This window comes from Myotis davidii, unplaced genomic scaffold (genome assembly GCF_000327345.1).
Source record: "Myotis davidii unplaced genomic scaffold, ASM32734v1 scaffold240, whole genome shotgun sequence".
NCBI lineage: Eukaryota > Metazoa > Chordata > Mammalia > Chiroptera > Vespertilionidae > Myotis > Myotis davidii.
This window is the reverse complement of record NW_006292334.1, coordinates 2,446,208-2,464,859: the sequence shown is the minus strand read 5'-3', so window position 1 is coordinate 2,464,859 and position 18,652 is coordinate 2,446,208.

Sequence of the window (18,652 nt, the reverse complement as noted above, 5' to 3'; positions counted from 1 at the left end):
CCTCTTTCTATCTGTAATCTCTCTCTCTCTCTCTCTCTCTCTCTCTCACACACACACACACACACACACACACACACATTTGTGATAACAATGAAGGCCCACCCAGATAATTTCCTCATCTAAAGATACTTAACTTAATCACATGTGCAAAGACCTTCCTCCACCCCAAAAAATCATGATAACATTTACAGGTTGCAGGGATTGGAACATGGATATAATTTGTGGGGGAGGTGGGGGTGTCATTTTTAGTCTATATAATAGTCAATCACAGAAATCTCATTTTCTTAAAGTCCCGGTAATGTCTGATTTTATCCTTTCTTCCACTGAGCTGTTGAAGGAAGGATTGACTATAGGTTTGTTGTGACAGTTTAATACAATGCCAAGGGAAACTTTAGAGCCTTATCTCCAGTTGTTCAGGTATTATATGTTTGACCTGAACAAAGCCATTTGGCTCGGGACTATGGATCAGTATACCTTCTCACTATCTCAGGAATCATGAGGCACTAATATAAAATGACACAATTTAAACTAAATTTGAACCGACTTATGCTTTGTACATTCAAGCAATGTAAATACATTGGAAAACATTTGTGCAAAGAGAGTAGCAAGGTTTAATAAAATTGTATTATTATTTTTTTAATCCTCACCCTAGGATATGTTTTCATTCATTTTTAGAGAAAAGGGGAGAGAGAAAGGGAGGGAGAGTAGCATCAATGTGATATAGAAACATTGATTGGTTCCCTCCTATACTCGCCCAAACTGGGGATGGAACCTGAAACCTCAGTAGGTGCCCTGATCAGAAATCAAACCTGCAACCTTTTGTGTACGGTGCTCCAACCAACTGAGCCACCTGGCCAGGACAAGATTTAATAAATTTTAATAAACTCCATAGAGGTAGTTAGAGTAGTTAAAAGTTTAAAACTAGTATAGAAAATTAATAAATTAAAAGGTATAGCAATGAAAGGGATGAATACAATTTAAAAGCAATGGCCATCATAGTTAGATATACAAATATCAGGAAAATAAAATCAAAATATTATAAAGTTCTTCATGATCATCATTAATATGTAAAACATATTTTTCTCTTCTTAAAAAGAGAACAATTATGTACAAAGACTAAAATCTCAGTGCTACACTGGAATACAGATGGCTTGCAGAAGTCCTGGCATAAATTATACTAGAAAATGAATCATTACAATCTTCAAAAAAATAAGGATATTTTAAATGTACTATTTATGTATTTATTTATTTATTGGAGAAAGAGAGAGAGAGAGAGAGAGAGAGAGAGAGAGAGAGAGAGAGAGAGAGACTCATGGGCTGCTTCTTGTATGTGCCTCGACGCAGATCAAACCCATAACCTTGGTGTATTGGGACAATGCTCTGAACCAACTGAGCTACCCAGGCAGGGCAAGAACATTCTTAATCCTATAGACCAACTCCAATGAAAACAAATCATACCGGCTCTGTTTATATCAATTCAGCCAAGACTGGGTAGAATTTTCGAACAAAGGAGTGACAAACACTGTAGGCCATTTTTTTTTATCAAGAACAATTATGAAAGGCTAAATTGTTTCATTGGGTGAGGAGTAGGTACATCTCAGCCAAGACTATATTTTTTAAAGCTCATTTAATTCCTTTCCATCTTTAGTACCATGATTTCTGTTTGCTCCTCGTGCCGTGCATCACACTTCACCTCTTACTAGTAGTTGCTTTTACTTCACCTCCCAAATGCTTTCATTTTGAAGTTCAGTTGGAAGCAATATGAGATTATTAAGTCAGAAAAAAAACATTATCTATCTATGTTTGAATACACACATGTGAATGTTATCAGCACACCTGCTTTTAAAAAATATGTATTTTTATTGATTTCAGAGAGGGAGAGGGAGATAGAAACATCAATTAAGAGAGAAAATTACTTCACCTCCCAAATGCTTTCATTTTGAAGTTCAGTTGGAAGCAATATGAGATTATTAAGTCAGAAAAAAAACATTATCTATCTATGTTTGAATACACACATGTGAATGTTATCAGCACACCTGCTTTTAAAAAATATGTATTTTTATTGATTTCAGAGAGGGAGAGGGAGGTAGAAACATCAATTATGAGAGAAAATTATCGATCAGCTGACTCCTGCACTTCCCCTACTGGTGATCAAACCTGAAACCCAGGCATGTGTCCTGACCAGGAATTGAAACTGTGACCTCCTGGTTCATAGGTCAGTCAATGCTCAACCACTGAGCCACAACTGGCTGGACCCAGAGCACTTCCTTTTAAAAATGACATAATTTTGTTCTGTTAATAGACATTGTCATAATAATGTCATCGAGGTAGACTTCAGTAGAAATCCAGTGATATAATTGTTGGTATTAATTTTCTGGGTCCAAGCTACTAGAATTTGTCTAGATCTAGCAAGGAACGTGTGCTTAATATTTCACAAATAAAGACATGTTGCAAAGAGGAACCATGCAATCATCTATTTCTAACATAGGTGATTTCTAACCATCTTTCCTTTATCTTAAAAGATATTGAGCAAGACAGAGATAAACAAAATGAATACCAAGGGAGGGTTTATTTGTGTAAAGGAAGAGAGTGAAGGGTAGAAGAAAATAGCTATCCCTCTATCCCTTTCATTATTGCTGAATACCTCATAGGTCATAATAATCAAATATCTATAAAGACTTTCATGATTAGATGTTTCTAACTTCATAGTAAATTTCTTTTATAATGAGATTTCAGCAGTACTCAGAATAACTAAGTGGGTATCTGATACATTAACTTATTGATGCTTGACATTCCTTATGTTTGAAATTCCACTGAGGGAGAGCAAAACTGTTCCTCATCCTATCGGAAGTAGACTAGTGTAGTATAGCTGGCAGAGGTGCAGTGAGGGATGAGTGGGTCAAATTTTTGGATTTAAAGCTATGCTTGTCCCTTGATTTTGAGTAATTAAGTCACTTACCCATGAATAGTATTACTAATTTTACAGGTTGTTAACAAACTAAGAAAAAATATGTTTGAAAGCAGGTGTTTCATAAAAATATAATTTCAAATAAAAAATGTAGACAACTCTGAGAATTCTGTCAGTGAACAGTACAGATAATTTTTCTCAAAAGGAAAAGGGAAACATCAGAGTAAACCCTACAGAGAGTAATATTTTGTCTAGAGGTAATGTCTTTATTTATATAAAAATAATATGAAATCTAGACACGAGAGCCTTTGCTCTTCCTGTTCATTCTGCCTGAAAGGTTCCCCATCTTATCTTTCTTGGATGCTACTAAATCCTAGTCATTCTAATCAGAGTCCTAGGTTTAGATTGCAATAAGTAAGAGTTCCCAGGGCATCTCTGATGTGATTTTGTTATTTAAAACTCGGAGACTGCCTCCCTAGCATCGGAGCCTCCTCCTTGATTTCAATCAAGGACACTCTACATTCCTCTTTGTAAAAAATATATAAGCATTGATAGACATTTGAATGACGAGCATTTTTATTGATTTTAGAGAGAGAGGAGAGAGAGAAGGAGGGAGAGAGAGAGAGGGAGAGAGAATGTGAGAGAGAGAGAGAGAGAGAGAGAGAGAGAGAAAGAGAGAGAGATTTCTTATGTGTGCCCTGACCAGGATCCCCAATTGAGCTACCCAGCCAAGGCTCTACATTCCTCCTTTCCCAGTTCTTCCCAATGATTCCAGTTCATGTAGTCATTGCACATAGTGCTTATTCATCCAGAACAATGAACAATGATAGCCATGGGGATTTCTGTCACAATTACATAAAAAATAATTTTCAGTAATTCCTCCAGGGAAACTTCTTTTTCTAGCCAATTTCTTCAAGTCAACTAAAAAGAATGTGTGTGTGGAACTGCCTGCAGTCCACACATTGTCCATTAAATTTCTTTATCTTCTAGAATTTCCCTCATTCCATCATGTCACTATTTCTGTTGTCCATTATTTATCTTCCCAGGCTATAAGAAGAGAATGACTGTAATGTCTTTGAGGTTTTCCACGTAGTGTTATATGGCTGTCAGGTCACAGCAGTTTCCCTAATGACACTCTAGGGTGGTTGCTCAACTCTAAGTCATTTTTCTACACACACATACACACACACACAGAGACACACACACACAAGCAATAAGAGCACCTATTGTATGTATAATTTATTCTCTCTTTTGTGAAGAAAATAATAGATGGTATAGAATTCATTTGGATATGTTAATATAGGGCTTCTAATGATATAATCAAAATCAGCAAGGGCGCTTAATTAAAAAAAAACAACATGGGTTTTGTGTTGTTTTATGTTGTTTTGTGTTTTTCTGCTTCCTAAAAATGTTGAATAGCAATCTAGAAGTGCAGCTCAGATTTCAGCATTTTCAATAAGCTTTCCAAGTGAATCTTATATTTTGAGAACTCTTTGAAAAGCCATACATGGGTGTAGTCACTTGAAAAGTATCTAAAACTGGTTAGAATGACCATTAATTTGTGATTCTTTACAAGTAAAAGAGGACACTATCAAAAATTATTGCTAAGAATAATTTATGTATATCAGGAACCTCCAAGACAAACCAAAAGGTACTGTTATTTTAATAAGAGCTGAAAACTGGGACACATATTCAATATAAAATCCAGGACAAACTAAAAGTCTTGGATATATCCTAGACTGTTGTCTCCACATTTACATTACCCCTACTTGTTTCCAACTAGAATTGCAGATTATCCCTCCAAGTTATGGCTAAAGCAGCTCATCTTTTCCCTTCCCAGCACCACTGTCCCAGATCGAGCCTCATCATTTATCTTCTGAATTATAGTGCTGGCCTTCTATCTGCTCCTGCTCTCTCCATTTTTGTCTTTCTTTCATTCTTTCTTCCCTGATGCCAGAGTAACAATGCATACATTTCTGTTCTCTTATCACGCTTGAAATTTGCAAAAGTTTCTGCATGATTTAAACTACAACAAAGAGCAGAATAAACAATGGGATACACGCATGCCATCATACCATTGATGTGAATAATAAATTATATAATGGGAAAAGGACAGTGCTCTTATTTAGCCAATAAGCACTGGTAGTTAAAAATACCAGCTGGCAAATTGAATCTGCTCTTCCCCTTTTGAGTGCTTTTTGCCCAACGCAGAACCACCCTGGCACCTGCCTTCAGTACATGCATGAACATTCCCACGATCTGGCAACAAACAAGGTGAAGCCATGCATGGCTGTGTCCTCCTGGCAACGTTCGAAAAGGTCAGCACCTGTGTTGTGCTAGTTATGATATATTTTCATATCCACCCTTGAAATAAATAATTCTTTTCATGGGATATGAGAGTCCTCGTAATTTGGCTTTTTTCATACCTCCTCTGTTCCATGGTCCAACTCCTGCCACTGCATGCTTCACTGCTCTGAAGAATGACATCTCCTGTCTTCATGCCTTTGCACCTGCCCTGAACCACCTCTACTAAATTTCATCAACATTACTAATATATACTTTTGTGGGTCTATCAGGCTCAGGATATTTGAGGGAGATGAAAAGAGAGGAAGATGACATGTTCTATACCCTAGAAAAGTTTACAGACTACTTATATAAAAAAGAACATAAAATAGAGATTAAAGAGAGGTACATACACTGCTGATGGGAAATTTAGTAATCAAAACCTTGAAACTATTTGCATTGGTTTCCTGCTATAACAAATTATCACAAATTAAAACAACACAAATTCATTACTTACCTTTCCAGAGCTTAAAAGTTCACAGTCAGTCTCACTGGGCTAAAGTCCAAGTGTCCACAAGACTGGTTACTTCTGGAGACTTTGAGGGGAGAATTTCCTTGACTTTTTCAGCTCCTAGAGCAATGATGGCAAACCCTTTTTTTGAGCTCGGTGTTGTCCACATTTTAAAACCCCTAACTTAACTCTGGTGCCATTTCACATATAGAAATGTTTTGATATTTGCAATCATAGTGTAAAAAAAAATTTATATTTTTGATATTTATTTTATATATTTAAATGCCATTTGACAAAGAAAAATCAACCAAAAAAATGAGTTCGCGCATCACCTCTGACACGCATGTCATAGGTTCGCCATCACTGACATAGAAGGAAGATGATTATTCCATCACATTCTCTGCTAGTTTGAGAAGTGTAGAGCTACACTGCCAAACCGGTAAATCCAAAGCTCTGTCTAGCTAGCTCCTCAAAATAGCCTTGGGTTAGTAACACTTGGCGGTTTATTCCTCCCTGGGGCTTGGTTGCAGCTCTACACAATGTTACCATCTGTGTTCCAGAGAGATGCGAATCTATGTTAAGCATTAACCAATGTCCCTGTGCATGTACTTCCCCAGCTCATCCTGTTCTCTCAAAGGTCAGCTGGTGGCTGTTTGGGTCTGCTGGCTCATTGTCTCTAAAGAATATGGCTCTTTGTCAAATGTTAATCCCCCTTCAATAAAGGCCCAAGGAATAAAGAAATCCATTATTTGGTGGTTTGTATGGAAGTTGCTACACCTGGCTCTTGCTCTTTGGCATGTGACCTTTTCATGTTTGTTTTAAGAATTCACTGTGTTCAAAGGTCATCTATGACTCCACAGAAGCCAGTCAGTGTGAATGTAAAATTATAGTTCTTACTCCTCATTCGGGAAAACACCTCGTCTGCTTTTAATATGAAGCTTATGGATTAACTGCAGTTGTCTGTTATTATTTTCCCCCTTCTAAGGTTAATAACTATCCCTAGAACACATAGCCACAGTGAAAGTAGTCTGGTCTGCATCCGGTTAAATACATTCTACCCTGAGATTTTGTCATTTCTTTCCAGTTACATAAAACTGAAAGTGACCTCTGTTCACTTCATTGGAAATTTACGCAAAAGCAAAGTTTTTTTGTTACAACATTGGGTCCCTGCTTGGGAACAGAAAACAAATTATAATGAAAGATTTGTCCATATGAGTAACTAGCGCTGATCCCTTTGTGTGGTGTCCGATCATGTTATTTACTCAAGGGATATTGTCCTTGGCAAATTTCTTTCTTATGTGGGGCTAAGAAACTTGTCTTCTGCCTGCTGGGAAAATGTTTCAGATAGAATTACCACAGTCTGTCGCCCAGTTTTCAAATGTTTCCTTTGTCCTCAGTTGGGTCTTCAGGAAATGAGAGGATGCTGAAAAGTACTGGAAATGTATGGATGAGACCAGAGGGCCAGAAGTAGCGATTGACCATCCACATTTGTTTAGCATTTTACAGTTTCAGAGCAACTTCATATGTATTATTTGGAGTTTTGAACTCTGTTACGGAAAACTTTTACTATCTCCATTTTACAAGAATGGAGGCTTAGAAGAGTTAAATAATATTTCAAGGTTATAGAGCTAATAAATAGGAGAGGTTGGCAGTTAAACTACAGTCCCATCTACAAATGTCAGGTTTTCTTTCTCATAACAGTGGCATTTCCTGATTTAAGATGCTTGAGAATAGAGAGCCTAGGTCAAATATCAGCTAAGGACATTGAAAGACTGCAGGTGAACAAAGGACTTGATGCAATGTGTGGCACTTACCTGAATTTGTTTCATATATATGGTTTCCTGTAAATATTTATTTTTTCCAAAGGAATTCCAACCTTGTGAAATGTTCTTAACCCTAACAGTGGTAGTATAGATAAACCACTGTCCTACTATTAATGTACGTGCTGCCCTAACTGGTTTGGCCCAGTGGATAGAGCATCGGCCTGCGGACTCAAGGGTCCCAGGTTCGATTCTGGTCAAGGGCATGTACCTTGGTTGCAGGCACATCCCCAGTAGAGGGTGTGCAGGATGCAGCTGATGGATGTTTCTCTCTCATCAATGTTTCTAACTCTCTATCCATCTCCCTTCCTCTCTGTAAAAAATCAATAAAATATATTTTTTACATATATTTCTTTGTTGATTTCAGAGAGGAAGGGAGAAGGAGAGAGATGGAAACATTAATGATGAGAAAGAATCATTGATCAGCTGCCTCCTTCACAACCCCTACTGGGGATCGAGCCCTCAACCCAGGTATGTGCCCTTGGCCGGGATTGAACCTGGGACCTTTCAGTCCGCAGGCTGTTGCTCTATCCACTGAGCCAAGCTGGCTAGGGCAATGAAATATATTTTTAAAAAATAAATTAATAATGTATGTGCTTACATATTCAGAACTTTCTGCCAAACACTGTGGTTGTGTCCTAAGGTTTTCACTCTCTCTCACACACACACACACACACAAACGAATATGTATATCTTAATAGCATTTCCATTTTGTACACACACAAAAATAAGAATGTATTCATCTTCTGTCTCGTAAAATATGCAGAATATTTATTATCAATGTCTTGTGTCTTTCTCCTCCATTATAGAGGAAATTCCACTTTCTGTTTTTCTCTAATAATTGATTACCCTGCATCCTGGCTGGCTGGTGTCTTATCTATGTTAAATGGAATATTCTGTTGCTTTGGCCAAGAAACTTAACTGATTGTGAGAATGAAGTTCCTGTTTTGTAGCCTCATGGACATTATTATATTTCTGCTCTCTGTGCGCAGCTAACAGGAAAGAAACTTCCTGATTGTGAGAACACAGTTCCTGTTAAGTAGTCCTCGGGCATTGTTACACGTCTGCTCTCAGTGTGCAACTTCTATTTCACCATTTATCTTTGGATACCATGTGCCTTATACTTTCAATTTATAAAACCCAGCATCGTCAATGAAAACCTCCTATGTGTTAAATAATGTGTTAGGCTCTCGAGTAGAGCGTTGAAAAGAAGTAGTCTTTGTCCTTCAAGAGCTGGGAGAGATGGACATGTAAACAAATAAAATTTCCAATAACGTTAAAGAGTAAAACAAGAGGCTTACATAAATAGCAAAATGCCCCAAAGGTATGATCTGGATGTGTGGGTTGGGCAAGGGGAAGTTGAGGAAAGGCTTTTTGCAGGGATAATGTCTAGGCCTATCCAGTTAATTGCATTTTCTTCTTAATTGTAGATAATTTTCCCTAATTGAAAAGATAATCAAGGCACCAATTTAACCCGTACAAGAGAGAATACAATGAAAAGTAAACTTCTCTCTCCCTCTAAGTTTTTGCTCTCTGCACAAGCAAACAAATCACAGCTTTAAAGAAACAACCAAAATAAAAAAAGCAAACAAACCAAACCAAACACTTCAATGTACAGGTATTTTTCTGAACTACCAATTTTTGCCCTTTAGACATGAACTTTGGACTCACCTTTCTTTATAAAGTAACGAGTAATGGAATCTGTTTCACTATATTTTATTCTATTTATTTTTTTAAGTTCTCAGATACTATAGTTTAGGGAAATTTGCTTTCACATATAGGAATTAAGTCAAATTACAAAAAGCATTTACAGTTGGAGAGCCAAAGGTCTGGGGTGTGTTTTTCTGTTGTTGTTTTGTTGGTTTGTTTTTAGTTTCTCTAAAATTGAGACCGCTTTGTCATATGTCTAGTAGCTCCTGGGCCATCTTTTCCCTATTTTTCAAGAGTAGATGAAAAAGATAGCCAATAGTCTCAAGTATATCAAGCAGGGTTTCAGAGCCATATAAATCAGGAACATAGAAGAACCCCCGAGAGCATATAGAGTATATATCACTTTCCAGATAACTGAGGCCAGAGTCTGAAATGATTTGCCTCCGTCAAAACAATTAGATATTGACATGACTGTTGTTAGAACTAATTCCTATTTTCTTTTTAAAGTGGTCTTTATTCTATTTCAAACTTAGCTGAAGTAAAAACCTTGAAGAGTTACTTAAAACACAGATTCCTGGATGCACCCCCAGAGTTTGTGACTCAGTAGGTCTTGTGCACACCCAGTAATCTGCATTTCTAGCAGGTTTCTGGGTGCTGCTGGCCTGGCAAGAGCACATTGAGAATCTTATTCTTCAGCATCACCTTGAGGCCTCTAGTCTGTTAGGTGTTAAGTATTCTTAACCCCAAGCTTCTCAGAATTTACCGCCGGGCATTTCTCATTGGGCAAGTCTTTATTGCCTTTTCCCTCCTGGTAAGACATATCATCTCCCTTCAGACGAGATCGGGCGCGTTCAGGGTGGTATGGCCGTAGACTCATCTCCCTTCAGTGCACCTAAAGGCTTTATTTGCCGATGGCTTGGTCTAAGACAGTGATGGCGAACCTATGACACGCGTGTCAGAGGTGACACGCAAACTCATTTTTTTTGGTTGATTTTTCTTGTTAAATGGCATTTAAGTCTATAAAATAAATATCAAAAACATAAATCTTTGTTTTACTATGGTTGCAAAGATCAAAAAATGTCTATATGTGACACGGCACCAGAGTTAAGTTAGGGTTTTTCAAAATGCTGACACGCTGAGCTCAAAAGGTTTGCCATCACTGGTCTAAGACCTAAAGTTTTTTTCTGAGCAATTAGCTATTTATCTAATTTAAATATCTAGTTAATTATGCATGCTTCTTAAAATAGTGAATAGTAAAATATTTTTATCCTACCACCCTTACTTTTTTTTAAAGAGGTTTTATTTTTATTGATTTCTTGAGCAAGAGGAAGGGAGAGGGAGAGAGAGAAACATTAATGTGAGAGGGAAACATCGATTGGCTGTCTCCTGCACATCCTATACCAGGGATTGAGCCCACAAAACCAGGAATTTAATGGGTAACCCTTTAGTGTGCAGGGCAACACCCAACCAACTGAACCATATCACCCTTACTTTATCAATCAAAAGTATTCCCCATCACTTTTCATGCTTGCTTATCCATCTCTGTGCAACTGGACCCCAAGGTCTGTCACAATTTCTTATCTCCTCCTAAATCAGTTGTTCTCAACCTTCTGGCCCTTTAAATACAGTTCCTCATGTTGTGACCCAACCATAAAATTATTTTCATTGCTACTTCATAACTGTAATGTTGCTACTGTTATGAATCGTAATGTAAATATCTGATATGCAGGATGGTCTTAGGTGACCCCTGTGAAAGGGTCGTTCGACCCTCAAAGGGGTCGGGACCCACAGGTTGAGAACAGCTCTACCCTTCCCTTTGCTTCCATCTTCCGTTCCTTCCCTCTTTCACTACCTGAGTTCAGGTGGCCACACCAGAAGTATTTCATTAACTTACAATGATCATACTTTTTCTTTTCACCTGTTTCACAGATACAAACTGACAAAAATCATCCATCTTCTAAAGAAATAATAGTGTTTAAATAATTCCAAGGTTTTATGAAAATAATAAGTAAACAAAAATTAAATGCTTTGAGAAAATGTAAGTGCCTTATTTCAAAAATATTTTTAACATCATTAAGTTATTTTGTTTTTTAAAACTGTGACTTTCTGATCAATCACTATAAATAACACATTAACTTATGCCAATTGCTTTCTATTGAAATAATTACGTATACTTTCAGATTTAAAAAAAAATACTGAACATTGAAACATAATTTAACTAAGATTATAGACAAAAATATTCTTAATAAACTATCTGTTCTGCTCACCTTTAGAAAAACATGAAGTTACTCATAGAATTATGAGAATTATGAGTATTTTATCTTGGTACTGGTATTTGGCATTGAAAGGCATAATGTTCTTTTTAATCTCTCCTTTCTTTCTTGTCTAGTAACCATAGAAAGGCATTTTAGAACAAGAGTGGAACCAATAAAAAAGCTAAAATTAATTTTTTTTTCTTAAGCATTTAATCACACACATTCAGAGGTCATATTTGGGTAGAGATTTGTTTCTAAAAAGACACTTGAAAACGGCTTTAGAAAAATTAATGGAAATACATCTCAAGCCCTGGCCTGTTAACTCAGATGGTTAGAACATCATCCCTATGTGCCAAGGATGTGGGTTGGATCTCTGGTCAGGGCCCATACAAGAAGCAACCAATGAATGCATAAATAAGTGAAACAATAAATCTATGTATCTCTCTCTCTCACTCTAAAAGTCAATCAATTAAAAAATTGTAACAAATGCATTGCTATTATTTACTAATACTCTGTAAATCCTGGTATGAACCATCTTTTCCTTTTCTTCTCTTTCAATGTAATTTTAAATATGTATTTTATTCTAAAGCAAAATAATGAATTAGTATATCAAAACTAAAAACAAGAACCACCAAAAACAAAACATAACAAACAACAAAGCCAATACAAAAACAAGACAATGGTTTTAATTTTACTGAAAAAAAAGTTTATAGCTTTATCAAGAAAAAATCAATATGACTATTTGGACATAGAGTGATTTATTTCCATATGAGATATCTCATATAGCCCATGCAATCACTGACAAATACATGAGACAATCATGGGGATTCCAACTGAAATTTAAGGTACAGCCTGGCATTACAGAAATAAAAAAATAAAATAAAAAATAACTTTGAAACTGAGTTCTATGCTGTACCGAGGGGCCGTTATCATCTGAGGGAAATAATCCTATGTGCAAATGTACAGTGGACTGGCTTTGTTTGAAGAAGAGATACATTTAGTGGACTTAAAATATAATACTTTATTTCCCTAATAGTAATGGATTCCATAATATAATATCTGAAAAAGTATGTTAAGAAATCAAAAATATGTTTGAATTTTAAAATAAATTTAAAAACAAAAAACAGATTTTCAGGTTTCTGTCCACCATGTAAGAAGCTTAGAAACTGCCGCTCTGTCATGACAAATGAAAAGTTGAACAAATATAAACAACTCTTCTTAGGTCTGTTAGAGGAGTTAAGTCACAGGGCAATCTGCTGCCCCCAGCACTGCAGAGACAGAAAGGCAGATACCATGAATCACAACTTACCAGAGCAGAAGCTCACCAACAAAAATCTCCACAGAAACCAGTGCCTGGGTGGCCACACTGTTGCTGCAATTGAGGAATTGCTGGAGGCTCAGTGTGGACAAGCCTGAGAGATGAAGCATCCAGGGAACCCAGTCACTGGGTGGTCCCCATGATCACTCTTGTGAGTTTTATCTCCAGGTGCTCCATTAGGTTCTCACAGTAAAGAATAAAGAAAAATCGCCTCGGGCTTCTAGTTGGAGGCTGGGGACAGTGACCATTTTGAAATATGACAGAACATTTTGATCTACTTAACAAAGCCTGACTTTAAGAGAAACCACTTCATCAGAGCCTAACCTGTTTGGTGATTTATCAAATCCTAATTGACAGGGAGAAGGGAAATAACGCAACTAAGCCTGCTCTCGTCTTCCATAGGGGAAGAGATATACCAACTTCAGCCCCCTCTGTCCATCCTGTCCAGCCAAGGAGGTTGAAAACCAAACAACAAACAAACAAGCACTTGTGAAGATCACAGACCAGGGACATACATAGGCTCATTTAAAGTCTGACACTTAATCCTAGGACCACAGAATAATTATTTCCCACCAACGACTACATTTCTACAGCTCCTTTACCCAAATGCATCATACTTGTCTGTCAACAAAAAAATCACAAACCATATAAAAGGCAAAAAAACAAAACAAAAAAAACAAAACAAAACAAAAAAAAACAAGAACAACACAGTTTGAAGAGACAGAACAAGCATCAGAGCCAGACAGGGATTTGGAGATCATCAAACTGAACATTTAAAACAACTATTATTAATAATTAGAAAAACTCAGTTCTTCCCTAAATGTCCCTGGCACTCTTCAAGCTGCTGTCCCTTGGCTGGAGTTTAGGGCAAGTAGGCTGGGAGCCTGGTGTGAGGCTGGGACCCCTTGTTCCTGGTGGGAATCTCCACAGTAGAGATATCCCTGCTGATTCTTAACTACTAAACCTGGGTGTGGGACCTGACTGTTTCTCATCTCCTCCCCTCCTACCAGTGTCCACATGGCTTCTTCTTTACATCTTTAGTTATAGGAGTTCTGTTCAGCTAGCCTTCAGGTGTTTCTCAGGGAGAGTTGTTCAATAGTTTAGTTGTAATTTTGATGTGGTTGGGGAGGGAGGTGAGCACAGCATTTACCTACTCTGTGATTTGGGTCTAGGCTGGTCTAAGTCCCTGCTTCTCTTATCAGTCTCAATGTAGCTTCTTCTTTATATTCTTAATTATAAGTCTTCTTTGTGTTCAGCTAGATTTCAAGCAGTTCCGGCTGATGATTGTTCTATAGTTTAGTTGTAATTTTGATGTGGTTGGGGAGGGAGGTGAGCACAGCATTTACCTACTCTGCCATCTGATCTGAAGTCAGTAGGGAGGGAATTTAGATGCGCATTACTAAGTCAAAGAAGCCAATCTGACAGAGCTGCTCCTGTAGCTCCTTCCGCCCCCCACCCTCCCCCTCATAGCTGGATCGCTGCTTTGCCTGCAGACCTCACTGACGGGCTTCTGGGTCCCAGGGACTGCCTTGCCTGCAGCCTGGCTTTCCGATCATGATTATGATCACAGGCCACAGGCAAGGTGGCTCCTGGGTCCCGGGGAGCTGCCTTGTCTGCGGCCTGGCTTTCCGAAGGCTCCTGGGGTCACACACAGGAGCCTGGATGGCAGCTCCCAGTGTCCCGCCCTGCCTGCAGTATGCAAATTAGCCTCCATCTTTGTTGGCGGTTAATTTGCATATCATGCTGATAAGCCAATGGCAATGGTAGTGAAGGTAAGGTTAATTACCATGTTTGCCTAATATTAGATAGGATATATATATTACTTTCTAAGTCTGTCATAAATTCAGTTTTCCCCCAATCTTCTCATTCAAATCACAGAATCTTCTCTCTGCATTTTCAGTTTTTACTTACTTGTTGCAACCCCATTTAATATTTTGTACTAGCAATACTTGAATTTGTCATGCACTTTTTGTACCTGTTGCCATCCTATTTTTAATCTCACATTATTGTCTTCTTAACTCATTTTAATTTCTTTTATAATTTTCCCCATGAAGTGTATTTGTTCATCTTTATCTTAGGGATAATCATGTACAAAAGCATGATCTTTATGGATTTTCCAGTGTAATATATAATTTTTAGTAGGTTCCTCTTTTTGATGTTGTCTTAAGTTCAGTTTTTTTTATTATTATTCCTTTTAGTAATAGTTTTAATGGGGCCCAAGATCACCCAGCCAGAAAATAAATTTCTCTGTTTACTTTGGCTACACATGACCATATTATTAAGTTCAGGATAAAGGAATGTAATAAACAATAATATGCACTACTTCCCTTTCTTCCTTAAAGATAAGATGCTAGCTTTGGGTCCCTCTTTGCCTTTCCAGTTGGCCAGAAAATGTCACCCATTGAATTGATATCCCAGCTCCTAGGGATGGAAGCCATGGGCAGGTTTTGCTTGCCTGGGTCCTTGGATGAGCTCAACAAAAAGCATCTACTTACGCTTAACTACCCCTTAATGTCACATGAGAATGAAATGAATCTCTAAATGGCACTTGGGGCTGGGTAGTTCTTTGTTGTGAGGGTTATCCTGCGTATTGTAGGATCTTTAGTAACATCTTTGGTGGAAAATGCTAGATGCCTGCAGTCCCTCTCCTCCATCCCAGTTGTGACAAACAAAAGTGTGTCCATTTGGCAAATGATCCTTACAAGGAAAAACTGTCCCTGAATGAGAACCACTAGTCTATAGACTAAGGTAAAAATTGCTCCTGGTAAGTGCGATGCTGCCTTAATAAAACCAATAAAATCTGGCATTTACTTAGGGGTCAGGTGGGAGGAAATGAGTAAAGAGACACAGAAGGTTGGAAAGTGGTGATTATTTTCCTGCTGTGGCATATGTTGCCTATGGTATTGTAGTAGGGAGGACATGATCCTATATGCCTGAAAGTTGCAAGGCAAATATTTAGAAAGAAGTAGAATATCAGTGTTTGGTTATTACATGCGTTTTAAGTAAAATACAACAAAAGTGAGCTAATTTATTTTACAACTGGAAATTTACACCTGTTAATCTTCTTCACGTGTGTGTGTGTGTGTGTGTGTCCCCATGTAAACATAAGAAGGCAGGAAGATATATGGGTTCATAAATTCTTATTCAAAACCCTTGCAGCCAGACATATATTGTAATCCCTAACTCTTTTATATTTCAGAATGGCATTTTGTTGTGTATGTCATATTTTACTCATCCCAGGAGGGACTGGGATCTCAAAATTGAATATATTACTATTTCATCAGTAAAAAATATTAATAGTAATGGTGAAATAAATAAGGACTAGAAATAGACTTAAAAATGAGCACAGCCAGGAAACACTGGGCAATCTGCTTATTTGCTTGCAACGTAAATTGGCTAATAGACCAGGAAAGTGAGTTACCTCCAAGTTTAAAAGTTGTCTCAATACCACAAACAGCAAAAACAGATTGTCACCGTTTCTTAATTTTTTTAACTTTTCAGCCAAAAAATAAGGAAGCTACAGCAAATATCAGATTATAGTACGGCCTTCCCACCCCGCTTAATATTTCAAGGGACACAAGTTACCCATTCTTATGATGAAGAGAAGGAAAGTGGGCCCAGCAACTAGACCAGTTAGTTAAAAGTAAGAATCAAAGGACCAATAACTAGAAGGTAAAAATTGCTACTGGCAAGTGCGATGCTGCCTTAATAAAACCAATAAAATCTGGCATTTACTTAGGGGTCAGGTGGGAGAAAATAAGTAAAGAGACACCGAAGGCTGGAAACTGGTGATTATTGGGGTGAAGTCCTTTCACATGCGATTTTATAGAAAGTTGAAAAATCACAGGTCTGGCCTTAAACTATTAGTTGTTTGCTATAATAGGAACTCGTTGCTTTCTTAAAATTGCACCAGCAAGGAGGAAGCTAGAGAAGCTATGTGGTGGTTTAATGTGGCCCAACTCTCCAACATCAGCTTCAGAAAGATTAGGAAATGAGAAAAATTTTCCAGGTGACCACATTTGGGGCCAAAAGGACAATGAAAAGAAACTTCCTCTCAGAGAACAAAGCCAGAGTCTAACCAAAGAAAATCTTCCACTGACAGATCAGGGAGTTCTTGAAACTTCCATCCAGCATGATTTATTTATAATTGTAATGAACCAATGACTGTTTTAGGTATTTTTATTGTAGTTTCCTATTTTTCCTATTTCCTTTCCACCAAAAAACAAGAATAATTAATAATAAACTATTTAACCCTACAATTTAAAGAATTATAAAAAGAACGAGCCCAGAATAAGTAGAAAGAAGGAAATAATAAAGATTAAAGCAGAAATAAATGACATAGATTCTAAAAATACATACCAAAAAAAAAAAATCAATGAAATGAAGAGCTGGTTCTTTGAAAAGATAAACAAGAATGATGAACGGTTAGCCAAACTCATCAAGAAACAAAGAGAGAGGACCCTAATAAATAAAATCAGATATGAAAGCAGTGAAGTAACAACTGACACCACAGAAATACAAAGGATTGTAAGAAAATACTATGAACAACTGTATGCCAATAAGCTGGACAATGTGGATGAAATGGACAAATTTCTAAAAAAAAAAAATACAATCTTCCAAAACTGAATCTGGAAGAATCAAAAAACCTGAATAAGTCAATAACAACTGATGAAATACAAGCAGTAATAAAAAAAAAACAAAACTCCCAGCAAACCAAAGCCTGTGTCCTGATGGCTTTACAGGGGAGTTTTACCAAACCAGGAGTTTTACTAAACCTTCAAAGGACAATTAACACCTAACCTCCTCAAATATTCAAAAAAATTCAAGAGGATTAGAAGGGCAGCATTATCCTAATTCAAAGCTCTTTTTATGAGGCCAGCATTTTTATGAGGCTAGCATTATCCTAATTCCAAAACTAGATAAAGATACTACAAAGAAAGAGAACTACAGGCCAGTATCCCTGATGAATATAGATGCTGAAATCCTCAACAAAATATTAGGAAATCAGATCCAGCAATATATTAAAAAGGTCATATGCCATGACCATGTGGGATTTATTCCAGGGATTCAAAGCTGGTACAATATTCACAAATCAATGAAGGTGATACACACATGATCTCACTCATATGTGGAATCTAATGAACAAAATAAACTGATGAACAAAATAGATCCAAAGACACAGAAGCATGGAACAGACTATGGAACCTTAGAGGGAAGGCAGGGGAGGGTGAGTGTGTGGGGAGAGATCAACCAAAGTACTTATATGCATATATGCATAACCAGGGACACAGACAATAGGGTGATGAAGGCCTAGGGCCGGGACAGGGGATGGGGTAGGCTAGACGGGGTCAATTGAGGGAAAAGAAGGACATACGTAACCACAGGGGGAGCATCACTCAGCCAGAAGCTGGGTTCATGGCTGCTGAGCACAGTGGCCCCTGTGGGAGCACCGCTCAGCCAGAAGCCAGGCTCGCTGCTCCTTAGCACTGCTGCAGAGGCAGAAACCTCTCCCACCTCCGCTGCAGGCGGGCAGTAAGGAGCGGAGCGAGGGGTCCTGGACTGCCAGAGACCCAGACTGTGAGAGGAATGTCTGCCTGCCGGCTTAGGCGGATATCCCCTGAGGGGTCCCGGACTGTGAGAGGGTGCAGGCCAGGCTGAAGGATGACCCCCCTCCACCCCAAATGCACAAATTTCATGCATTAGGCCTCTAGTCAAGTAGTAAAAGCTCAGACCCAGAGATAGCGCTCACTTATTAAGAGCAATGGATTTGTTTCACTAGTTTGACCATGAGGTTCTCTAGATGACCTCATGATGAAGAGCCTATCTAGGTGGACTGGACTTATACTCAACCAAGTAATATGCTGTAATCTTTTTTCAACTCCTATAATTTTGGTTTTCTTTTTAATT